Source organism: Bemisia tabaci, chromosome 6, assembly GCF_918797505.1.
Source record: "Bemisia tabaci chromosome 6, PGI_BMITA_v3".
Classification (NCBI taxonomy): domain Eukaryota; kingdom Metazoa; phylum Arthropoda; class Insecta; order Hemiptera; family Aleyrodidae; genus Bemisia; species Bemisia tabaci.
Window position 1 is genome coordinate 15,067,220 of NC_092798.1, and position 24,818 is coordinate 15,092,037.

A 24,818-nucleotide genomic window follows, 5' to 3' on the forward strand; every position below is an offset into this window, starting at 1 on the left:
CAATTTAAGTGAATTGTCTGCATAAAAGCAATTTTATTCTCAAAGAAATAAGTTCAAATGCAATCAATTTTTAAAAAAATGTTTATCCATTTACCAGAGGCTATCATGTTCGAAAATTTAGTTAATTCACTGTAACACATTTTTATAATTTAGTGTCACAATATTTATATTCAAATAAGTTTCAAAGGAAAAAGACAAAATATGATTTCCATAAAGACATTGTCAGGTCCTCTATGACTGAATAAAGCTGTCAGGGTCTAACCAAAATTTACGGAGTAGGTTAGAGTGAGAATTTGGTAAGGTAACAAGTAGAAAATTCAAATAATTTTCTCCGTTTGAAGTAATTAATTTATAGCATTGTGTCTGAATGTGCAACTTGATCTGTTCAAAACAATCAAGTAAGTTTTGAATTGATTTTGTTATTTTTTATAGTATTTACTAATGTTATTTTTATATTGAATTTGTAAAATTTATGTAAATATGTATGATATCTACTCTAGTTCAGGTATGTACACAAACTGTAAGTAAATCGAAACCTGAATAAATTACTGTGAAAACAGAGAGAACTTTTACCAATTACAATCAAGTTTTGTCATTTTATTCCTGGGATGATTCCAGCGTCATAAAATCTACATTCCAACTTCGTCAGTTTGACAGGAGCATTTTCATAAAGTCTCAAGTGCGGCAATATTGCAGCAAGACGTCTTAGGGTGATAGAACCTTAGCCTAAAATGCTGCAGGAACATTAAGCTTAGGTACTATACTTATGTCTCTATCACAGCAGAAGTAGCATTCCTTAGCGGTTTTCTAAAAGTTGTAATTTTTAGTTAAAAAGACTCATACATTCTCGAATCTTTTGCTTCCTGGGAGATTTTTTCTGCTGCATGGTCTATCTTGAAAATTGAAGGAGAAATAGCATATGCGATGTGCGGAACTTGTAAATGCTCTTCAGTCAATTCCGCCGCTACAGAATTTTCTATCAGATCCTTGTCAACCCTCAATGGCATGAATTAATTTTAGATCTCAAATTCTAGGGGACACTAATCTATTTTGTAGCTTGTATAAAAAAAAAATAGAGTACCAAATTTTTTTTCAAAATTTTAAAGTTAAGGGGATCGGTTTTTTAAAAAAAGAAAAAACTAATGAAATTTTGCAAAATAATGGCACAGGGGTAAGATTCAATTTTTAAAAACCCCGAAAATACGTCGTTACGAATTCGTAACGCTAAGCCATAGAGGGTTAAAAACGAACATGTTGATACCATATTGGTCGATGTTGGTCACTCTTATCAAGTTGATACCATGTTGGTTCTAAAGTATACCCGCTACGGAAATTCAGTCTCTCAAAATAAATATGGGTCACTTTATTTTGTCTCGGAGACATGTTTGTCATTTTCTTCTTTTTTTGACATTTTTGAACCATTTTATTAGGATGGAGCTCATATTCAATACAATTCCTATAAAATTTATCTCAAAACTAATCACTAGATTGGGTCCTTGACATTTTTTGAAGAGGGCCAAGCAGAATTTTTTTTTTTTTGGGGGGGGGGGGCACCCGGTTCTCCTTATTCCCGCCCATGCTTATACATACATAGATGTCAAAAAGTACCTACACAAGAAAATTAAAAAAGATTTCGTGCAATTTTCAGAAATTCTAAAAATTTAAGACCTTTGGGGAAAGTACCAGCAAAGACTTCAACTTTCACTTTCATATCAATATCAACTTTCTTAGATCGAACTTGTAAATATTCATGGGTTGGAATATATCCTCTGAAATAAATTAAAAATACCTACCGCTCTGCAATTGAGGCATTTTTCGGTAAAAGGGCGTTTTTCCTCTCCCCTGTTATTTTTCTCTGCCCCCCCCCCCCCCTACATCAACGGTGAAACTGTAAAAATGCGTAAGTATCTCGACTTTTCGAACATGGATCATGGCTCGAAGTTTTCACAGCAAATCTTTTACAGAGAGAAGAAAAATTAGCGAAATTTTCAAAAAATGACAAGTCAGTAATTTCCAAGCACCTAGAAAATAAAGTATGACAGGAAGTCTACAACGCCTCAAACGAAGATACGCTTTCTTGCTTCTGCAGTCTATCGAAACGGGATGCAGAAGTTTCAGCATGATCGCTTATTGCTTTCATAATCTGCGGCGGCTCGGCCGAAAAGGTTTTTGTGGAGTGGAAAGTGAAAAGAGAATGCGAAAAGGGTTCGTAGGGTCTGGGCGGGGATGGGTGAATTGACCGGACGTATCTCTGCCTGAAATCGAGCGGTACGCGCTTATCAGTTCTCGAAGGAAAAGAAAACCCGAAAGCAAAAGTCAGGAACTTTGAACAGGAGACAGTCTGTTGCAGACACCCTCGCGCGAGCCAATCAGAATCAGTGTTGATCGAAGGACGCTACTCCGGGCCCCCACCTCAGCCTCAGGCTACGATCATCACCTACCGCACCGCGGCAGATTTTCGGCAGCGGTCGTTCAAGTCGGTTGCATTGTCTCGCGGTCGGTCGGAGTGAGTCCCTCGTGGTTGCAAGTGATTTTCCTCTTATTAAAAGTTTTAAGCCTCCTAGAACTCTTTTAACGTGTCTCGTTACCTCGTCTGTTATGCCTTAACTCTTCGGTGTGTGTAAAACTGATCGTGTGAAGTAATTAGTCTCTTGAATTGAGTCCTTCATTTCCTCGAAGGAACTTTTGCCCGGCGTTTGAGCAAATTGAATGAAGGTTACGGTTCCCCACAGTTTCCATCGATTACTCGTCGTTTCATACCTTCGTTATTTTCGGTGTTTATTTTCGCAGTGTGCGTGTCTTTTGGTACCTCGTGTGTTTCGCGAAAACTTTTCGGCGATGTATGAAAACGATCGCGTGTTTTCGGTGCCTAAATTGTCTCTTGGATTGCACGATGGCCGCGTGCCTCCTATGATTCCTCCTGTTTCACGAATTTTACCAACTCATGTCCGGCGTGTGAGTAAATCGAATGTAGGTAATTGATACTTACCCGAAATTCTCACCGAATTTTGCTTCCATTGTTTCGGGTGAACTTATGTGAACTTCTCCGTTTTACCGTAATCCTCGCGAGGAATTTTCTGCCCTGCTCAGTGACTTTTTGAGCAGCATTTCGGGACTCCGAGTAATGTGACGTTCGTTCCGGTTTGTTCCTCGTGTGTCGGTGTGTACGTGTGCGTATTTGCCTCGCGTTTTAAGTGTATCTGCATCTATTTCTCAATCTAAAGCGAACAATTTCATTCATAATTGCTACCCACGATTTGATGGAGTCGGATTTCCGGTCATAGCTTCCTTTGATGCGTGTTTATTTTGGCGATGGTCTGGATTCAGGTTTGACTTACACGAACTTATCTTGCTTAGATTCTGCTCAGATTTGGTGTCATGTTTGCAAAATTGTACTTGACTCATATTTCACTTATGTTCTTGTCTTCTTCCACTCCTCTTTCCAACCTGGCTTATGTATTTCCTCTCATTGTGCTTATCACCTTTACAGTAGGTATCTTCCCGTCAAAGCCGAGAGCAAGTAGGTTCATACGAAGCCGTCATGTTCCTTAGTTAGGTACTTATCCTCCTTCCTTACTAGGCAACAGTCGTGAAGTATTCTACTTTTCTAGGCCAGCAGATTGTCTTGCATAGTGCATTAAGCATACAGACATTTGTATAACTACTGAGGAAATCATCTACTGGTGCTTGAGTCAAAAACAATTAAACGAATTATTCACAGAAATTATCTGCCGAAATTATCCATCTTCCGAAAGTAGACTCATTATTTAAAGCACCTCCTTTTTCCCATCTCTTTGAGCCGAAAGGGTTATTGCTTTAATCTGATTAAATCACTCGAAAATTCCAGCAACAATGGGCCAGGCTTGCAAGAGCGAACCGTATTCGTATGAGGATGAGTGCTTTCCAGACTCCTGCTTAAATTGCCGTGAGTCTGTTAACACTCTCAATTTTACAAGTGTATATTTTTCAGGTTTTCATTTAGGTACTTATTGTAGCTTAATCTTAGTCTGTAACAGTGTTTTTGAGACCAGAGTCACTTTGCAATCTCATGCCTTCACATTATTTCCTCGAAACCTATAAATGGTCTAATGGCTATAATGGATGTTTTAATTAAAAGTTTCAAGTAGGTTTTCCAGGCGCCTGTAATTTATATGTGCGTAACCCCTCCCCTAGAATATAGGGCTATATCATGTTGTCTTCCCAGATAATTTGCACAAGTAATTGAATTTTGAAAGTAGCTTCATATTTAACTGGTTTATATTTTCTCATTTCATCACGTTTGAAGACAGGTAAAAGTTTGAGATGATTGTTCCAATCACCACTGGTAGAGTTAGGTAATCCCTGGGTTTTCTTTTACTTTTACTCGAAGCTAAGTTGAGCGTCCTCAATCGTCGACTAGGCCCATCAGATAAAATTGAAGAGTGAAGAATAAGGATAAATGAAAGAGAGAAGAATAAGGATAAATGAGAGAGATAAGAATAAGGATAAATGAAAGAGAGAAGAATAAGGATAAATGAAAGAGAGATCGAACATCCACGTCCCTTGAAAGTCCCAAGAACCTTAAGTTTGCTTCCGGCCTATGGCTTGAGAGGAGAAAAAAATGCTTCTCCTAGAAATTCAAAATTCCAAGATTTCCCGGCGCAGACCCCCGAAAACTCCCTTAAATTGTGCTGGAAAGACTCAGGTCCCTAGAAAATGCCCCCCCCCCCCCCCCGTACCCAGAGATATGACCTACCTCTCATGAAAAATTTCAATAAGATTTTTTCCGAAAATTGAGATGATTATGTGAAGAACGTAAATTCAACCCAATCGGGGGGTTGGTTGTTCGGAGGTGGCGAAATTTGCCGCTGAAAAAAAATCTCCGACACTTATCATTAATGCCGTAAATATATATTTCTCAGGGTAGAGGGAATGTTTTACTCCTATACCCACCGCTCATGAACAATTTTAATTAGATTTTCGAAAATTGAGATGAATATGTGAAGAATGTAATTTCAACCCAATCGGGGGGGGGGGGGGGGAGGGGGGGCTGGTCGTTAGGAGGTGGCGAAAAATGCCGCTGAAAAAAATCTCCGACACTCATCATAAATGCCTTGAATATATTTCTTAGGATAGAGGGAACTTTTTACTCCTATGCCCTAACCAAATGATCACCTTGAAAAATTTGAGTTCGAGCAAATTATACTTAAATGATATTAAAATGAAATATTCTTAGGTCAGGAGAGACCGCCCCTAACCCCGCCCGCTCGAATAATTCTAATTTGCTATCGTGAGGGAAAGTTAATTCCGTCCGAAAAATCTGTCCATGTTCGAGCAGAAAATCGCGTGCATCTTGGAAAGAGGCTTTTCAGGTCCGAATCCCCATGTGATTTTGTTTGTCGCAAAGAGGAGAGATAAGAATTGGCGGGAATCGAGGTAAACCCATGCCGATCACGATCAGCTCACGCCAGCATTGCCCACCCAGGGACCGGATGCTAAGTTACGCACACAAACAAATCTCTCTAGGAATTCTTCCAAGCTCCGAAGATTTCAGCCGGCAGACCCCTTCCTCGGCGAATCTTTATGGTTCATCGTTAGCCGATAAGACACGGTGTCTCCCTGGCCGGATGCTAGGTTACGCACACAGACAGACCTTTCTCGGAATTCTCTCAGGCTTCGAAGATTTCAGTCGGTAGACTCAGACACTCAGTCCCACACCCCTCCTGGGCGAATCTTTCGTTCATCTTTTGCCGATAAGGCGTTGTTTTTCCCTCTGATCAACCTTCCTTTCAGCCTCCACGGAGTTACGCAAGATGCGTCGAATACCCCTCCCCCCTCTCTCCTTACCCTTTCCTTTTCCTCGTTTCAACTCAATCATGGAGTGGCACTGTTCGGATTTTCAACACTTTAAACCGCTAGCCCCCTTTCCCTCATAATTATTACTTGCAATTCTTGTCAATGTTTCAGGAAACATGCATCAAGATAATGTATTTCATGAATTTCTTTGTAGGTGCTGTAAACAAGGCTCTCCCCTTCTCCCCTCTCCCCTCTCCCATAGCCTCTTTCCTCTCACCCTAAATTGTGAACTTATTTTTCCTTGCATGCCTCCTTTCAATCTTTTGTCATTCTTTACCTTTTTTCTTTCCTTTCCTTTTCTGTTCTTTTATTTTCTTACCTTTTCTTCTGCTAACTTTCCTTTTCTTACCTTTTCTTTATCGTAACCATTTTTAAATAAGATTACCTTAGAATTGGTGTATAAAATAGAGTTCTTGCATGTTTCTGAGAGTCGCGATTTAAGTACTATTTTTTATTAAAAATTTCGTGAGGATCACGAAAGTGCTACTGGTTTTCTCTGAAATCAATTCCAAAGCTCGAAAAAAGCTCTCTGAGTTCGAACCGTAATGGAATGGAAATTCCACGAAACGTTGAGATCCTCCTGTGTATCTAGTCAAACTCTCCATGTACAGATAGGGAGAAAATACATTAGCAGGGCTGCCACTTTGTTCGGGACCTCCAAAGTTCAAACATCGACAATCCTGCCAATGTATCTCCTCCCTACCTGTGCATGGAGAGTTTGACTAGATACGGAAGTGGACTCGCAACGTAATGTGGGATATCCCCTCCATCACGGCATGAACTTTAACAGCTTTTTCTGAACTTGGGAGTTGTTTTTAGAGAAAACCAATGGCATCATCGTGTTTCTCACGAAATTTCTTAATGTGGAAGTTGAAGTACTCGAAACGCAAATCTCCGACACATGCAAGAACTTCATTGTATTTTGCTTCTTTTCAGTTTATTCCAAAATTTCAAAAGTTTAAATCATGAGTGGGTGGATCTTGATCCCTCCAGCGTGCATGTTGTCTTAGAAGGGGGGGGGGGGTAGTGGGAGAACGATATGTGATATTGGGTACCGGGACTCGGGGTGAGTTAAATCGTCGTTTCCAGCACGAAGGAACGTAACTCCATTCCAAGGTTGCCAAATTGACTCGAACAATTAATTTATTTTACAAAAATGTACGTAAGCAATTTTTATCCAAAATTGGTCTGTTTTTTGCATGGAATCTAGAGAAAAATCGGGGAAATTTTCAGTCAGAAATGCCCAAGATTCTCTTGTTTAATAGGCAATTTGCGAGGGGAAATTTGGCAACATTGAAATGGAGTTACGTTCTTTCGTTCAGGAGACGACGAAATGTGGTTTGTTGAACGGTCGGATGGGCAGTTCGTCGAGCAGTCTGTCGATGGTTTTTTCCCCGGAAAAGGCTATCGAGAGATCGTTTGACAGTACTGCCCATTTGACGGTTTGACGAACGGTGAGTGCGTGTGGTTTGATGGGCAGTTCGCCGAGCCATCTGTTGATCGCTTTTTCCCCGGAAGAAGCTTTCGAGAGATTGTTCGACGTACTGCCCATTTGACGGTTTGACAAATGGTGAGTGTTTGTGGTTTGTTGGACGGTCGGATGGGCAGTTCGTCGAGCAGTCTGTCGATCGCTTTTTCCCCGGAAAAAGCTTTCGAGAGATCGTTCGACGTACTACCCATTTGACGGTTTGACAAACACCGTGTGCATGTGGTTTGGTGGACGGTCGGATGGGCAGTTCGCAGATCAGTCTGTCGATCGCTTTTTCCGGGCTTTTTCCCCGGAAAAAGCTTTCGGGAGATCGTCCGACGTACTGCCCATCTGACGGTCTGACAAACCTCACCTGGCTCTCGTTACACCATCGGGTTACGGTCATAAACTCCCATCATTATGGGGTCAGCGATGACTTCATTTTGACGGGAGTTCGCTTGTTACTTGTTGATGCAACGAGGGCTGTGTTGGTAACCTGGGCGGCCGTTTTTCTTAATGCACCATTCACCTTGGGTTGGACAGACCTGCCGCCGTGTGGCATAGTCTACGGATCGAACTCCCGCCGGCGCTGGCCTCCGGTCGTTGGGTTGGGCTTCACTGCTGTGATTTGCACGTCGCTCGGGTTCCGTTCCGGGTTCCGGATCGGAACCCGGGCAAACGGAATTTTTCTGGGGCCGAATAACCACCTCTCACCCTCTACTTAAGGCACCAAATTTTACCTTCACGAAAACTCTGCATCGAATTTGCGTCCCGTGGTCAAAGGATGACAGGCCTGTGTCCTGTAGAAGAAAGAGCTTCTCACTAACGTCCCTCATTACAGTTACAATTTTATTTATTTTTTTGTAAAGTGCGACACTGAATGTTACATTCAAATGCTCAAAAAGTTACCCAGTAAACCAAGACTTGGTGAGGGAAGTGAGGCCATGCTAAGGTATCTACAATAAATCATCATTTTGGGCCTCACTTGAAAGTAGATAAAATAAATTTTGTAAATTGAAGATTGATTGCGAGTTATGAGTTTTGCTCCTTTTGCCCCTGACGTATCAAAATCGAAAATCATCAACTTCGGTAAATTGTTCACAAGGTAAAGGATGCACACGATGTGTCAGAGTAAACGCGCAGTGTGACGTTGCAGCTTCTCGCGTTTTCCTTCTTTTTTACGCGAGTTGCAAAATGAGTCCCTGTCTTCGTCTAAATGGACCACGGGACGCAATTCGGATGCAGGCTTTAAGGAACTACTTTTTTTTAAACTTTTTATTGAATAAGTCCCCTTACACAGAAATCAATATTTTTACATTATTAAGTAGGTAAATTTATTCTAGGTACCTACTACTACTACTGCTAATACTGTTACTGCTACTGCTACTACTAGCAATTTACTTGTTTCGTGTTTAGCACTTTGTACTTCGCACTTTAATTTTTCACGGGAGGCGGCCCTGCTACATTTACCCGTAGATTCTTACTACCTTTATTTTATAGGTAGTGTAAAAGTGCAGATATTTAAAATTTTCCTCACGAGTCGTGGGGAATAAATGAAGTGATAGAAGTACCGCTCCTTCAAATCATTACTTCTTAAAATTATTTTTCTCACTTCGAGAATTTTTAGTGTTTTTCAGTCTTGAGCCGTGTGCATTTGTGCAACCTCCTCTTTGAGATTCCTTGTCATAGGTCCCAATTCAAGACAATTTTTTGGCTACGTCTCTTTCTTCGACCTTGACCTTGTTAGGCATGCAGTTTTTATTTTTTGCTTCTTGTACTGCCCAGTCCCTGGTAAAATCTCATGAAAATTAAAATCTTGAAATTTCACTTGAAATATTTTGTGAAATTTCAGAAATTAATGAATGACATTGAAAAATACCGGTTCCTTTTCATGTTTCGCAAAATGTAAAAATCGTGAATTTCTTCTATTTTTGTGTGCTTGAGTGCGGGTTGCATACCCTAGCTCCTATATAATATGGAATTTTTCACTGAAATTTCCAATCTCTCATTTCTTTCTTACGTTTCATGCCCCTCGGCTGTCCACCGAAAAGTCTTTCGAGATTCCACATTTTCTGAACACTCGTACTAGTTCGGATCGATATATATTTAATGTTGATTTTGTAAATTTGATCATTCCTAATTTAACAGCGCGCTAGGAAAGTTGACATGAACTTTTTGCTAGAATAAAGTTATCAGTTCTTGTATGTGCAGAATCTTCAAAACAAAGCGCACTCCGCCTTCCTTTGAAAATGAACTTATTAATCAGTTGAAATTGATTTGAGGGATCATAGCTCACTTGAAACTTCTTACCGATGATCTTGAGTTGTAGCAAAGGGAGCGTTCATAGATTACGGAACGCTCTCCCCCCCCCCCCCCCCCTCAAATAACTTCATTTTAGACAGGAATATTTCTTGCTGATATGTCGACTTGCTAGCAGTTATTGGGTTCAGCTCCCTCAATCTTGAATCAGGCTGTTGGTTTACGAGTCCAAGCAATTTTAGATCGGTTGTCCATTTGGCAGAGAGTAGGTTTTTTTTTTCTCGTAACCATCCTTTTTTTCCAGACTTTCAAGTCTGAACATGTTGAAACCAAAAAATCACCCTCCTCCCTTTTTTTCTAGTTCTCTATTCAGGAGTCCAAGCAATTGTAGATCGGTTGTCGATGTGACAGAGAGTAGGTTTTTTTTGTTTTTTCGTTACCACCCTTATTTTTCTAGACTTTCAAGTCTGAAAATGTTGAAACCAAAAAATTCACCCTCCTCCCTCTTTTTCTAGTTCTCAATTCGGGATGCGTTTCTATTTTTTAGAAAGTATAGAAGCATGGGCGGAACTAACATGAGGCCGAGTGTAGCTTAATTTGTTGGTATGATCAGCTCAAAATTGTTCCTGAGACGACTCTATTTTTCCAATTTTTTGGGGGGAGGCTAGAAACATCCCCTGAGCTTCTCTTCGGAATTCCCGAGGGATTCCACTTATCCCCCTTGACGGGGTGTTTTAAGTGCAGGGGTGCAGAATCTTCCATAAGCTTCCACATTTTCACGCGACCGGCAACCGGCTCTTTACATTTTTTTTAGCAGTTTTCCTCAAAATTTCCCACCAATCTGAAAGAAAGATGACAATTTTCTTCTGTTTTCCTTCGATTTTTGACTTTTAGTCCCTCATAATGTTCCCTCCTTCCACATGTTCGATTGGGCATTTTCTGCACGCATGTTTAAGTGTCCCCTAGACCTCCCTTGACGAGATGTCCCATGTTCTACAGAAGCTCCAATGTTTGTCGGGGTCCATTCGGTGCTAGCAGCTAGCATCAGAGGCGGATCCAGCAATTTGGCAACAACGGATTTCCTCCATTTAAACCTATGCTAAATAATCGATTCTTGTCGGAGCTCCTGGCCCCTCCAAGAATCGATACTTTTTCATAGGTTTAAATGGAGGAAATCCGGTGTTGCCGAATTGCTGGATCCACCAATGGCTAGCATCGCATTAAATTGACGCCTCGCTTTTAAAAATTCGGTCCCAGTTGCTAGTAGCTCCACGTTTTTCTAAGTGGAAATCCGGTGTTGCCGAATTGCTGGATCCACCAATGACTAGCATCGCATTATATTGACGCCTCGCTTTTAAAAATTCGGTCCCAGTTGCTAGTAGCTCCACGTTTTTCTAAGTCTGAAAGAAAATTAACACGAAGCATAACATTATGTTACATTGCTGTTGGTATTAATCACATACTATATAAATTTAAAGTTTAAGTAGGTAACGGACCTTGAAGATGTGCAGCCCGTAAATTGTGATTTAAGTTTTGCGTTTTATTCCAACGTGACAGGTTAACAATGATTCTTGACTTAGACGCCCGATTTTCCTCGCTAAGTTTTCGCTTTGCGAATGATGCAAATATCAGCTGCATGTAGTTTTTTCTGTACTTATACTCAAACGCAGTTTTTGAAATATCGGGTAAAATGTGGAGTTGGTAACAGGGAAGTGATGACAAATGGAAACGTTCAAACATGTTTCGTATGGTGATGATGAATTTCTTTTGACGGTGATATTACTGAAGTTGAATGTGTTTTTGATTTTCATATGTGTGTAATGTTAAGGTTATTTGATTGTACTGAATCATCGATAAAAACTCGCGGAAAGTTCATTTCCTTTTCTTGGAATATAAATGCGTTAATGTTGTACATTAAGTAACGCATATTAATGGCTCAGTTACTCGTTCATTCAGGAATTAAGGGTTGATAACTGTACTTTCTAATATTAAGTTAATTTTTCCCATCAGCTGTGTTTAAGAGGTTACCTCAGCTTTTAATGATCAATTAAGTATTTGTTTTTGCTCAAACAGCTTTTTTTAAAAAAAATTTTATTTTTTTTTTATTGAAAATTCTGATGAATTCAGATTTTCTTGAATCTTGGACGAAACTGGTCGCAACATAGCACAGTTCCTAATTAGAAATTGTATCATGTTTTAGACTTAATTTATGCGAGACATTTTTTGAGCTTAGACTAAGTTAAGGGCATGGGATTAGTCTAATAGAATGACCGAAATCGCCTCCTGAATTATTTGAGGAAGAGTGGATTTTTTTTCTATTTTTGAAAGAAAAAATGTTTTTTTCTAACCTAGGCAGGTACCTGCTTTCTTTAAAGCTATACTTTTTCATGACAAAAAAAAATTAGAAAAAATGACTGAAAAAACAACTTAAGTCATACATTTACAAGTCCCTCTGACAGTACAGAAAACAGTTTTGATCGTTCTTGAGACAACCAGCGGTTTTTAGCTCAAACGGAACTCGACATTTTTCTGCCGCGAGCTTGGAAAAATTGCTTTACCTAATTAATTTAGGAAGAAAACGTAGGTTTAATCTATGATAATCAATTCCATAATATGATAAAAAAATTCCATAGTACTTTCAATATGACCTCTAATAAAGATAATGGAATTGGTATTAAAGTCATTTTTCCTAGCAGCATCGTTCCAAACACTCGGCAAAAACAAAGTAGAAAAAGTTTTAAAAATATAATTGTATACATATAGGTAATAAAATCAAATTCATTTAAGCTAAACCCTAGCACCCTAATTAAGGCACCACTTGCCTAACCGTCAGGGGCTGTCGACGGATATTTATTGCGATCCTCGCGAATTAATAATATCACTGTGGACAATTATTTTCATGGTCTGCCTGTAGCATTATTTTTTAAACGCAGCCAAGAAATCATCTAATGTTGAGAAAGTTTATTCCAATGCCATCGATCGATATCTTTTACCTAACCATAACTATGGACGATTCTTTGTTCAAAAGTGTATTTAGATCTAACACGAATAATAGTTTTGTTTAGATCAGCCAAGACTTGTAATGCATATTTCACGCTTACAATAATTCTCTGTGGAACGAACTGAGGTTTCTGGTTGTTGATTAGGGAGTGGGGGGGGGGGGGACTTTAAGCGCTTAACTATCCCCTCGTGGGTATTTCAAGTACCAATTAAGTTCACCGGAAAAAAAAACCGGACCTCCAGGCACTAGATAGATCACCATAACTAACTACATTCAATTTGACTTAATTTGCAAATACTAAGTACCATTACCTCTGGATCATTGATGAATGCATCTATCTAGATAGCAGAACTTATGGCACATACGTTGTCTCTGAAATAGCCGGAAATAGTAGTTCCTATTTCCAAAATTAAGTTCAATTCTCGTGCAAACTTGTGGCACTCAAGTGTTTAAACGCCTATAGCTTGCAGGGGCTGTCTGCAGCGTTATTACTCTACCGTGTTAAGATAAAACGTCGTATGAGCCGTCGGAAGTTGCCAAATTTCCTCCGTTAAAATACCAATATTCAAGGAAAGTCGTAGATATTTTTCTCCTAATTCTGCGGAGAATTTCATTCGCAACTTACTTTACAGTTTCTGAAAATTCTAAAGAAAAATATCGACAACTTTCCCTGAAAATGGACGTTTTAGAGGGGGAGGTGTGGCAACATCCGGGTGTTCATGCGGCTGTTTTCCGTACCTCGACAGTGTTGTAAATTATGTGTAAATAAGTATAGTTGTGTTTCGGTCCGTGGGTTTCATGCCAAACATCCCTATCGTCGCAACGTTTCCAGCCCTTTTCCCATCTCTTCAAGTGTGCTCAGGGGGTTTCAACCGGATTTCGTCTCAACCAGTCGTCGAAAACAGCAATCAGAATCGCGTAAGCCCACGATCAAGTTCTGTAAAATCATGCCAAATCCATCTCGCCCAAAACTTGATTGTCCAGTGAAAAAACACATGGAAAACGTCAGTGATTGAACGTATTCCGGAGAAGATATTTTCCGTTGTCAAGCTCTGTTAAAGAATGATGGCTGTAAGATCGGATTCGTTCGCGTACACACTAAATATTTATACAAAGCGCATGTGAAAATTACAAGGATATATTCTGATCCCTGGTTGCCTGAATTGTTTTCCCAAATCAAGTGACACACCGTACAAATTAAAGTCAAACTGTCGAAAATCATTGAGGTGGGGGAAAATTTACAAGCCGGTGAAAATATCCTGTTGAGATAGCAGCCATTGCCGAAAACGTACTCGACAGCAAGCGCTATTCAAGCAATCGGCGCATCCGCACGGTCGATGATGCAATGTTTGAAGTATTCACTCGATTTCGCAGGCGCTCCGAACGGTCCATGCCGAGTCAGCGTCTTATGTTGCTCGGTGCGTCAGTCAAAAATCACGGCATCCACAGTTCTAGGCTGTGTCGACATATGTAGCCAGGACGAGTCGGGTCCCGGGCTTCATTTCAAGAATGTTCCTGTTTCCATCAAATCGCTGACAGTGCATTCCTCGAGGCACTCAATTCTGGAGACAACACCTCAGTCAGCTGTTATCTCTGATACAATGTGTCAATACTCGATATTCGCTGAGCCATCTACGACGCTCAGATTTCATTCTCGATGCCCGATTAGACTGGAGTCGCCATCAAAATTTGCAATGTTTCCTCTTCCTTCGCCGATAGAAGCAACTTTCGTGAGCAGCAATCTGGGAATACGGTCGGACCGCCACTCAGCTTCCATCAATTCGAAAACTGAAATTTCGTACTTTTCAAATCAAAATATAACTGTTCCAAGAACTTGGTCTGCAGAATCCCAGGCCCAAGGTTTCAGCCGCCTGGGTTGTAGCAACGGCCAGAGACACACAGACCGTTGATCAAATCAATACAGCACGATAAATTGAACGTCTTCTCCTGGAATTGAACATCAGCTCTCTGAATTTCGTCACAAATTTCATTCGCCACAGTTTCATCGATGCCACAATTTCATCGTTTGGAAGAATGCACCCACCGACATTCACGCTTTCTGCGCCAAGCCAGCCTCTCCCTGTTGATAGGCATGCTGGTCCCTTAATTGAAGCAGCCTCTCCCTGTCAACAGGCAAGCTGATTTGGCATTGTGGCCTCTTTTTCATGGACTATGGACATGATCCTGTTTTCTTGCCTTCTTGCGATTTCTAGAAGCACCCTTGCAGATGTAACCGTTCAGAAACTTGTGGGGATTGTACGCCAAGCCAGCCTCTCCCTGTTGACAGGCATGCTGGTCCCTTAATTGAAGCAGCCTCTCCCTGTCAACAGGCAAGCTGATTTGGAGTATGGCCTCATTTTGTTTTTAACAGGCAAGCCTACCGTTGCGGTCTCTCCTTATTCCTCTTAAGGAAGAAGCAAGCCGACTGAAAATAGCCCTCGTATACAGGGTCATTCCATGCAAAATCAGACCAAAAATTTGCACTTTTTGACCGGACCCCATCATAATTGGATGACAGTTGGCCTACTCATACTGCTAATTGACCTGCGATGAAAGACGTATATTTAAATTTTTTTTCGATGCCTCGTTCAACTTTTGTTGAGCTTTGAAGTTCGGAAATATTAGCAGACGTGGCGCAACGGCGACTCATGGACCGTGATAATATTAACACAACACGTTGATCTGCAATAACGGCGAATGCCCTATTTTTTCTGACGTATAATGTGACATTTTCATGACAAATAACGATGCTCACTGATGTGGGTCAAAATTTTCAGTGGCACCACAATTTAAACGCTCGGAGAAAATGCGCACCCACCAATCAACGTCCATGAACCTTTGAGCAAGGCCGGCGTTCTTCGCCGTACACAACATGTCATCATGAGCGTTTCTCTTGAAAAATATTTGCTGCATAGCCACCGATTCGGTGAGCGTACTAAATGTCATGCTGATATAGAAAGCCCAGGAATTTGTCGATGGATTCGGCGACTGAAATGGAGAGCTTTTGTAGCCCGTAAGGACTTATATCTGTCAGAATCACCTTTACTCGACCGTGCCAGTTATTCATAACCAGGACTGTGACTTTTCTTCAACAAATGTCGACGATGGATCAAGGAAAACTCTTGAGTAGCACTCTCATGATGGGAGAAGGAGAAGAGGATGAACACTCACCACAGAAGATTTGAATGGTTAGTGATGTGGATGCAACGGCGTGAAACCCGCGAGGTGAAGTGAATTTGCCGCAGAAAATTCCTTCCACGAAAGCACAAGAAAAAAAAAAAAACAGGAAAAAAAAAACAAGAAAAAAAAACAAGAAAAAAAAACAAGAAAAAAAACAAGAAAAAAAACAAGAAAAAAAACAAGAAAAAAAACAATAAAAAAACAATAAAAAACAATTAAAAAAAAAACAAAAAAAAAAAACAATAAAAAAAAACAAAAAAAAAAAACAATAAAAAAACAATAAAAAAACAATAAAAAAACAATAAAAAAAACAATTTAAAAAAACTAAGAAAAAAAAGAGAAAGATACACTCAAGATCATAAGTTTTGAGTTTATCTGTTTGTAATGAAGTCTGTAGAATAGAGCCGACGGAACCATGTATAAGTTTTTGTTGTTTTGATTTGTCGAGAAAGTACTTCAATATTTTACGTTGCTAACAATTCAATGTTAATCCTAAGAGATCACATACGTTACAACTGAAAATCATTAAGACAAGCTATCCTTACATTGCCAATATTGTCATATTTTTTATTTATAAAAAAATAAAAATTATACCTGGTCGGTCGGCTCTATTCTAGAGCTGTGTTGGTAGTATCTGTGAAGCTGTAAAAAACTATTGTAATGTAACACACTGGAAAAAAAACACATCGGATCTAAAGTCCTGACTCTTAAAAACATCGACAAGAAAAAATACTCTTGATTCAATCAGATTTAAGCTTAAATCAAGAACCAAGCCTCTTATTTTAAGCGGATTTCCTTTTGATTTAAGCTTAAATCTGATTGAATCAAGAGTCCTTTTTCTTGTCAATGTTTTCAAGAGTCTGGACTCTAGATCCAATGTGTTTTTTTTTTCCAGTGCATGTTTGTCTACTGTTAAATTCTGTAAGTACACTTTGTTTAGTATAGTGCATGCGAATTAATGATCACCGTTGAGAAATTCATCATCACCAAAGTTGCTAACACATCGGTCATTCTTCCTTTTAAATTTATCCGCACCTCTACAATTTCAAAAACCTTGCTTGTCAGTTTACGATTAGTAGGATTAAGTTTCAGGGGGTGGGGCATCTACATCAGCCCCGCCATTCCACCTACCCCTAGAAGAATTCTCCGGCTACACCAAACCGGTGGCATTCACCCTGCAGTGGCGAGCAGTGTGTCGGGCATTGCGATAAATCGATCGATCTGTCCATTTAAGCAATGGAAAAGAATCGATTATGAGGGTGTTCACAACAAACACCTTAATAATCGATTCTTCACCATGGCTTTTAATGGAAGAATGTCAGAAGTCGATAATTCAGAATTCATGCTTCGCCACTGCATGTACCTACCCTCTTGGGAGACCCTCAGTGTGTCTGTGATGCTGCCTTTAGCGTTATTTTATTCAATAATGACAAGTTTTCAACCATAGAAATTGTCACGTTTTAAAAGATGAAATGTATAAGCTCAGGTATTACTTTCATTGGCGGGCCGAAATCGCCGCACTGTGTGCGGGCAGAGACGAAACAGTCAGTGAGAGTAATTAGGTAAGATAGGTACTACTCTACGGAAAAATCAAGGCAAAAATTCCAAAAATAGCTCTAAAGTCACGGAATGAAATTTAATGAGTATCAGTGCAAGACCGAGGCGGGAGGGTTTTATCTTTATACGATCAGTTGAAAAAGCTTAAATTGGCTTATACCCAATAACTTATAACATGATAATAACATCAAAATGAAGTTTTGAAATTAATTTAGAATTTTAATGAAAAAAGTCCTCGATAAAAGGATTAATAGGTATTTAAAGTTTATTAGGTGATTGGCCTTGATTTTTTCGTGGAATAGTGTGGACCCAGTTCTATTATACCATTTTGTCACTTACATTATTTGGGCCAGTTTTATTGTTTTAATATTGTAATTAGGTAAGTAAATGTCATTAGGACATACATCATAGAAATAAATTAGATTAGATTAGGACTTTTCTTCTGAATTAAAGTTTCAGGCACACTGAGACACCCTCCCCAGAGGATCGTGGCGTCTGAGTCATTCAACCATCAATGTCAGCGCTTAAAAAAAAAATAATCTGAAGTTTGAGTATTTTTTATTCATTCATTATAACTGAATCAGCTCATGCGAACACTGCTCTTTTTAATTTTTGCTAATCTTGTGAAAATTGCATGAAAACTGTTCTGTTAATGGCGGTTATTGCTCTCATTGTCTGGCCGAAATCGCTGCACTGTGTGCGGGCAGAGACGAAACAGCCAGTGAGAGTAATTAAACTTGTAATGGAAGGATTAAAAGTGCGAAAAAGCTAATCACTAAACCGCAAGGAGTCTTAAAATCGTAAAGCTTTAATGATAATGATGTGAAAAACATGAAATTAGCAGAGCTCTCAAGAGCTGATTCACTTTATGACTGTTCAATAGTGGATATTTAAATTATTGGATGCATCTTTGAACAATTTTTTAAACAAGTTCAATTCTTTTTTGCCCCCTCCCCCCATTTACTTTTATAATTTTTTTTTTTTTTTTTTTTTTTTTTTTTTTAATTGCTCTCAGATTTATTTTGGCTCGTTATGCATAATTTTTCGTGTTGCGTTTGGATCCTGACTGACATCGGAGTGCTGTAGTCATACAACAAACATCCCTTTCTGTGTACTCTAACAACTTCGGATTCAGAGATCAAACATTTTTTATCGAAACGGTTTATTACTCTCCTTAATGGTTAAGTAGGAAAAGGATGTTTATTCGGGATTGCAAAAACATACAACCTGCATTCACGAAGTGGCCATGCCCCATTACCGCCCTGAGCTTTGTGTAAAATGCAAAAGTCCATCCTCTTCTTCCAGTGACAGTAAAGTACTGTCTCCGAATCTTGGTTCTTTTTTTCCTCGCATCTTTTCTTGGTAGGAAACACTTCGGTTCTCGATCAGTCCCATCTCTTAACACTTTTATCAGGCAGTCTTTACTTGAATTTGGAATCGAGGGAACGTTTCATCAAAAACATGATTGGATAGTATAACATTCACCACTCAATTGTCAGGTTTACAACTGTAATTTTAGGCATGTCTACTGTCATCGCGCCCCTTTATCGATTTAATTTTCTTTGGCGGATCCAGCAATTCGGCAACGCCGGATTTCCTCCATTTAAACGTATTGAAATGTATCGATTCCTGGAGGGGCCACGTGCTCAGACAAGAAGCGATTATTTAACATAGGTTTAAATGGAGTAAATCCGGTGCTGTCAAATTGCTGGATACCCCTATGTTAATTTTATTCATTTTTCTTCTATCAAAGAAAGCACTGCTCTCTCGGTGCGAAAAGCAAGTCGCCAGTAGTTGCACGTTCCGATGATCAGGAGGTGTCGCTTTTTTAATTATTTATTTTTTTGGTAGGGCATCCTGATTTTGCGTGGCGTCTGATTAGCAATTTTTCCCCTGAAACTCAACTTTCTCGCTCTTATATTGCTTTTCTTCTTTTCCGTGCTCTCATGTGATCACTGTAGCAACAGACCAGTAACCAAATTGATGAGAAAATAAGCTATTTTCTGTATCGTTGCAGAGAGTTTTTAAAAACCCACTTGAGTTTTTGTGTCGCACTGTTTATTTCATACCCGGTGGAGTGGACAGACATTTTTCATGGGAAGAGGACAGTTTATAATTCTAAATACCTATTGGGGGGAAGCGGGTCCAAACATTCTCGGTACCCCTCACTGATAACACATCATGTCATTTCAAAAGTTCAAGTAGCTATGACTCTGATCTCTCATTCAATGTTCCGAGTTTATTTTTGTCCAAGTTTTCTGCACGAATCGCATTTATCCTCTTTCCTCGTGATTTGTAATTCCAGGGAATGAAATCGTTCAGAAATGTTTTTATTGATTCGTTAAATGGCTAAATTGATCATTGAATCTCCGAATGAAAAATTTTTGCTCGGGCTATCTGAGTGATCGTTTTCAGATTATTTGCGTTTACGTTTATTTAAATTTATAACTTAATGCAAGTAGTCATACTATTTTAAAAATGTTTCGGGGTTTTTTCTCTCCCCCTATTTTTTTCCAATAAACAGATTTTAAGCAATTTCCTTAACTAGTGTATCTAAAAGAAGTGCGCACTTCTGATTCGCACCTCTTCATATGGAAACAGTTTAAGCAGAAGCAAAAACATACATTTGACTGATGTAATGCAAACTTGCATGCCTGACACTACGACTTACGACATAACTATTGACTCATCTTCTTTTTTTCCCATTTGCATCTTATGCAGTAGTAGTAATAGTAGTAGTAGGTATTTATTAATTGTAAAGAGGTGCCTTAGCAACTTCGGCAGCTCACACCCTCGCAATTTAAATACTTATGAGTTACGTCATAATTGAAAATTATTTTTTAGTATCTTGAAAGAAAAATACAAAATATAATGTACTTCAGCCCTTGAACATCAACTTTTAGAAAACAGGGTGTCTAGCGACCGGGAAAAGTCAGGGAAATCAAGAAAAACGTCAGGGAATTTTATTCCGCAAGCAAAATCGAAAAATGTGGATTTTTTGGAATCTATGCCAAAATTTCTACCAGAATTTCTGCTGATTCCTCTTAGATTTTAAAAACGAGACAAAAATATCCCGCATATAAGTTTAAGCGTCATACATTTTGCTCTATTTATTACATTATCTCCCTAAAACATGAAAAAACTCAAACTTACATCTAATCAGTTCAACCGTGTCGAACAACTAGGAATATTTGTCTTTTTGTCAGGGAATCGTTTTTTTTTTTTTTTTTGTTTTTTTTTTTTTTTTTTTTTTTTGAAAATTGCTAGACACCCTGGAAAATCTCGAGGGTAAGTGCCTTTTAGAGGGAGGGTGCAGAGGTTAGAAGAGCTGATTGCACACGTCCCAAATGGGAGTCGAGACGATGAGCTAGGCTCATCGTGTCAGTCCCCATTTGGGATTTGTGAAATCGGCTTATGACCTCGGGTCAAACTCACAGTGTGGAGCTCGGTTTCCATGATCAAATTGAGTCCACAGCCCCACCGATGATCCATTTTGATGGGCTCAATTTGATGGTGGATACCAGGCTCCACACTGTGAGTTTGACCCGAGCTGAAGGTGATTCGATGGACGCCATATTTTGTGTCAGGCCGACGTGCGATATATCGCATCGATTTGTTCCATAATTTCAGCTACTTGTCATTTTTCTCCAATTTTGAGATCGCAATTCTGTATCAAAATTGGAGAAAAATTATTAGTAGCTGAAAAAATAGAGTCAATCGATGCGATATATCGCACGTCGTTCTGACACAAAATTTGGCGTCCATCGAATCACCTTAAAGAGGTCCCGGAAGTTCCGTTTCAGCGTTCGACGTGCATTTCACAGCCGTGACGTCCAACGACGACGACCGCCGTCAGTTCCGGTCATAGTGCCTCCCACGGTCCGACGTCCGTCGAGCGGGTGGACACCCGTCGGGCGCTCCGTCGACTGCTCTACCGTGATGACAGTGCCTCCGTATCGGCTTCACTCCCAGGCTGAGGCCTTTGACCTCAGTCCGAGAGTGAAGTTGAGTCGGAGGCTCTGTCGTCCGACCGAGCACTCGTCGGAGCGCCCGGCGCGCGGTCGTCCGCCCGAACTCGGCGAATGTCGTATACGTCCGACGAACGGGTGGACACCCGTCGGGCGCTCCGTCGACTGCTCTACCGTGATGACAGTGCCTCCGTATCGGCTTTACTCTCAGGCTGAGGCCTTTGACCTCGGTCCGAGAGTGAAGTTGAGTCGGAGGCTCTGTCGTCCGACCGAGCACTCGTCGGTGCGCCCGGCGCGCGGTCGTCCACCCGGTCGGCGGACGTCGTCCGTCTGGAGGCACTAGAGGAGCGACCTGCAGACACCGCCCCGGCCGCACGTCTGCCCCGGTGGATGGTTGCGGGCACCGTGGAGGTGCCATTTTTACCCTTGGTCAGTGACCTTGGGATTGGCCCCCGAGATACAGCTGCGGTAAAAACGAGTTTTTTACCGTGGCCGACATGGTTGTGTTGCATGTGTTGTGTTGTGTTATGGTGTGGTGTGGTACTCGGAGAAAAAAACTTTGTGCGTGGGACCCGAAGTTGAGCTTCCGGTCCCACGCATGAAATTTTTTCTCCGTGTGTGCTATGCTGTGTTTTGTAAGTGCTTGTGTTGTGGTAAGGTCAGGTTGGCTGTAAGGCGGAATTTGTAGGCTTAGGGAAGGCCAGGGCGGGCGAGGATTAGGGGTATGGTGGGGGGTTTTGGTCGGGATTAGGGGATGGGTTAGAGGGGAAGTGGGGGGGGGAGATTTTTGCGGGCACAGTTTATTATAGAAGTTAGGTCTAGTTTTAATGTGTGATTGTGTGTTGGGTTGGGTAAGACCGAGGTGAATGAAACGTAGGTATGCTCTTGCTCTTCCAGACTCTTTCAGTCAAAAGTGGGCTTTTGGCTCCCGCCGCTATAGCTGTGGCGCGAAATTTGAACTTCAACAACTTTTTAAAGTTATTGAAATTCAAATTCCCCACCTTAGCTCTAGCGGCGGGAGTCGAAAGCATACTTCTGACCGAAAGAGTCAGTAAAGATCATACCTCCGTTTTATTTACCTCGGGGTTAGCCGAAACGGATTAGGCGTCAGTTGACTGACTTGGTAAGGCGGGATTCGTGAGTTTAGGTGGGCGAAGACTAGGAGGGGGGAGGGGGTTCGGGTTGGGACGAGGGGTTGGGTTAGGACTAGGGTTTGGGTTAAGGTGTTTCCATCCAGGAAGCAAGCAAACATCGATATATCGAACAAATTTTGTTGTAATACGAGTCTTGCTTTTCACTCTCTGCAAAAAAGTGCTGAAACTGTGTAAAAGCATACTTCAGCAGCCTGTTGGTGAATTATATCTTCCCAAAATCCCTAAATTAAAGCCAAACGAGACTTAACGCGAGATATCGCATTCGATTTGACTAACCGAATACGACATTTCTCGTTCAGTCTAGTTTGACTTTAATTTAGGGGTTTCGGGAAGATACTTTTCACCAACAGGCTGCTGAAGTATGCTTCTTCATTGTTTCAGCTCTTTTTTGCAAAGAGTAGGAAACAAAACTGGTATCACAGCAAAATTTGTTCGACAGATCGATGTTGGTTTACTTCCTGGGAGGAATCACCTTAAGGGGTAAGTTGAGATTAGGAAGTTCGAGGTAGGAGTAGGACGTATGATAGTTCTATCCCTTGCATTCACTCACTCATGATCTTAAGGTGATTCGATGGATATTTTGTGTCACAACGGCATGCGATATATCGCATCGATTGCTTTCATTTTTTCAACTACTAGTAATTTTTCTCGAATTTTGAGAAAGCAATTCTGTTGCCAGGAGACTACGGATTTCACTTACCAATTATTTTGACAAACAAATTCAACGTAATGAAGGCGTGGCTTTTTTAGAGGACAAATATCGCGTTCAATACTGTTATCGAAACTGCACTCGAATGCGATGTTTTTCCTCTTAAAAACCACGCCTTCATAACGTTGAATTTGGTTGTCAAAATTGGTAAATGAATCCCTTAGTCGCCTGACAACAGAATTGCGATTTCAAACTTCGAGAAAAATGACGACTAGCTGATAAAATGGAAGTAATCGATGTGATATATCGCATGTCGTCCTGACACAAAATATGGCGTCCATTGAGTTTAAAAGTATAAAAATAAAGTAATAGAGTAATAAGTAAATTAAAGTAAGACATAGTAAGTAAAGTAAGTAATATACGTAAGTAGTAATAGTAAGTAAAGTATACTTAATAAATTACTTTAATCAGAGTTTCTACATTTCTCAATCCTTGTTAACAACCCTTCTCTTCCAACAATCCTTTCTCAATCCTTGTCAATATCCTTCTTGATCATAATATATTAACAGCAATAGCAGCTACAGCAGCAATATCAATTACAGCACCTGCAAAAATTCCTTGATTTGGGAAATCAAGCCAATCTGCAATTGGTCTGGAAAAATTAAAACAAAGACAGTAAGTAATAGTAGAAGAGGGAGAAGTTACAGCAGCCAGTAGCAGACAAAGGAGAATCAGCAGCAGAATTTTTAAGAGTAGGAATATGTGTTCCTTAACACAACGATTATTTTTCTCAGCTTATGAGGAATAAGTGTCAAGGAAACTGTTAATTTTTTCACGAGTTATGAATCGAATCTTTCTCAGTTTGTAAGCAAATCAGGGCTGCCGATTTGTGAGTAATTTGAGCATCGGTGAGTAAAATGTGAGTAATGAGTAGTTCGTGGGGAATTCAACGATATGCGTGTAATTTAATGATCTGCTAAGAATATGATGAGAGTAATTTTCAACCATTCTGTATCGGAGTGTGTTGAAGGGGTCGATAGAGCGATGAATGATTCTGATGAAATTCACACCTCGCGCAAGTGTGTAGGTAATGAGTAAGTCTGAGTGAAATCGAGAGTGGAGAATAACGAGGGAGTGAAATCGAGACACGGTGAGTGAAGAGAGAGTAAAATTGAGAAATAGTGAGTAAAATGTGAGTTAAATGGAGACACGGTGAGTAAAGAGAGAGAAAAATTGAGAAATAGTGAGTAAAATGTGAGTGAAAATCCAGATAGGTACTGTGAATCGAAGTGAGGAAAATTGAGAACGGTGAGTACAGAGAGAGTAAAATCGAAAAGCAGTGAGTAAAATGTGAGTTGAAATCGAGAACGAAGAATTGAGAGGGAGTGAAATCGAGACACCGTGAGTAAAGAGAGAGTAAACTCGAGAAACAGTGCGTTAACTGTCAAGTAAAATCTAGGAACTGTGAACCGAAGTGAGGAAAATCGAGAATGGTGAGTAAAGAGAGAGTAAAATCGAGAAACAGTGAGTAAAATGTAAGGTGAAATCTAGAAATGGTGAATCAAATTGAGGAAAATCGAGAACGGTTAGTAGCATATGAATAAAATTTATAACGATGAAGTGAGGTCGTGGAAAAAATTCGCGAGTCTTGAGAGTATCGGCAGCCCTGATAATGATGTACATCCCAGGGTGAACACTGAACAGTCCTTCAAAAGTCATCGAGAACCTGGGGAAGTCAAGAAATTCA

General features: G+C 40.2%; 1 protein-coding gene across 1 annotated transcript in view; it reads left to right on the top strand.

The window, feature by feature from the left end:
- Nucleotides 1-2,478: 2,478 nt before the first annotated feature.
- Nucleotides 2,479-24,818, top strand: part of LOC109030060 (LIM domain only protein 3) — a 249,357-nt gene continuing 227,017 nt past the window's right edge. The window contains exon 1 of the mRNA XM_072301324.1: nt 2,479-3,327. The gene's annotated coding sequence lies outside the window, so the exon portion shown is untranslated. The remainder of the gene's footprint in view (nt 3,328-24,818) is intronic.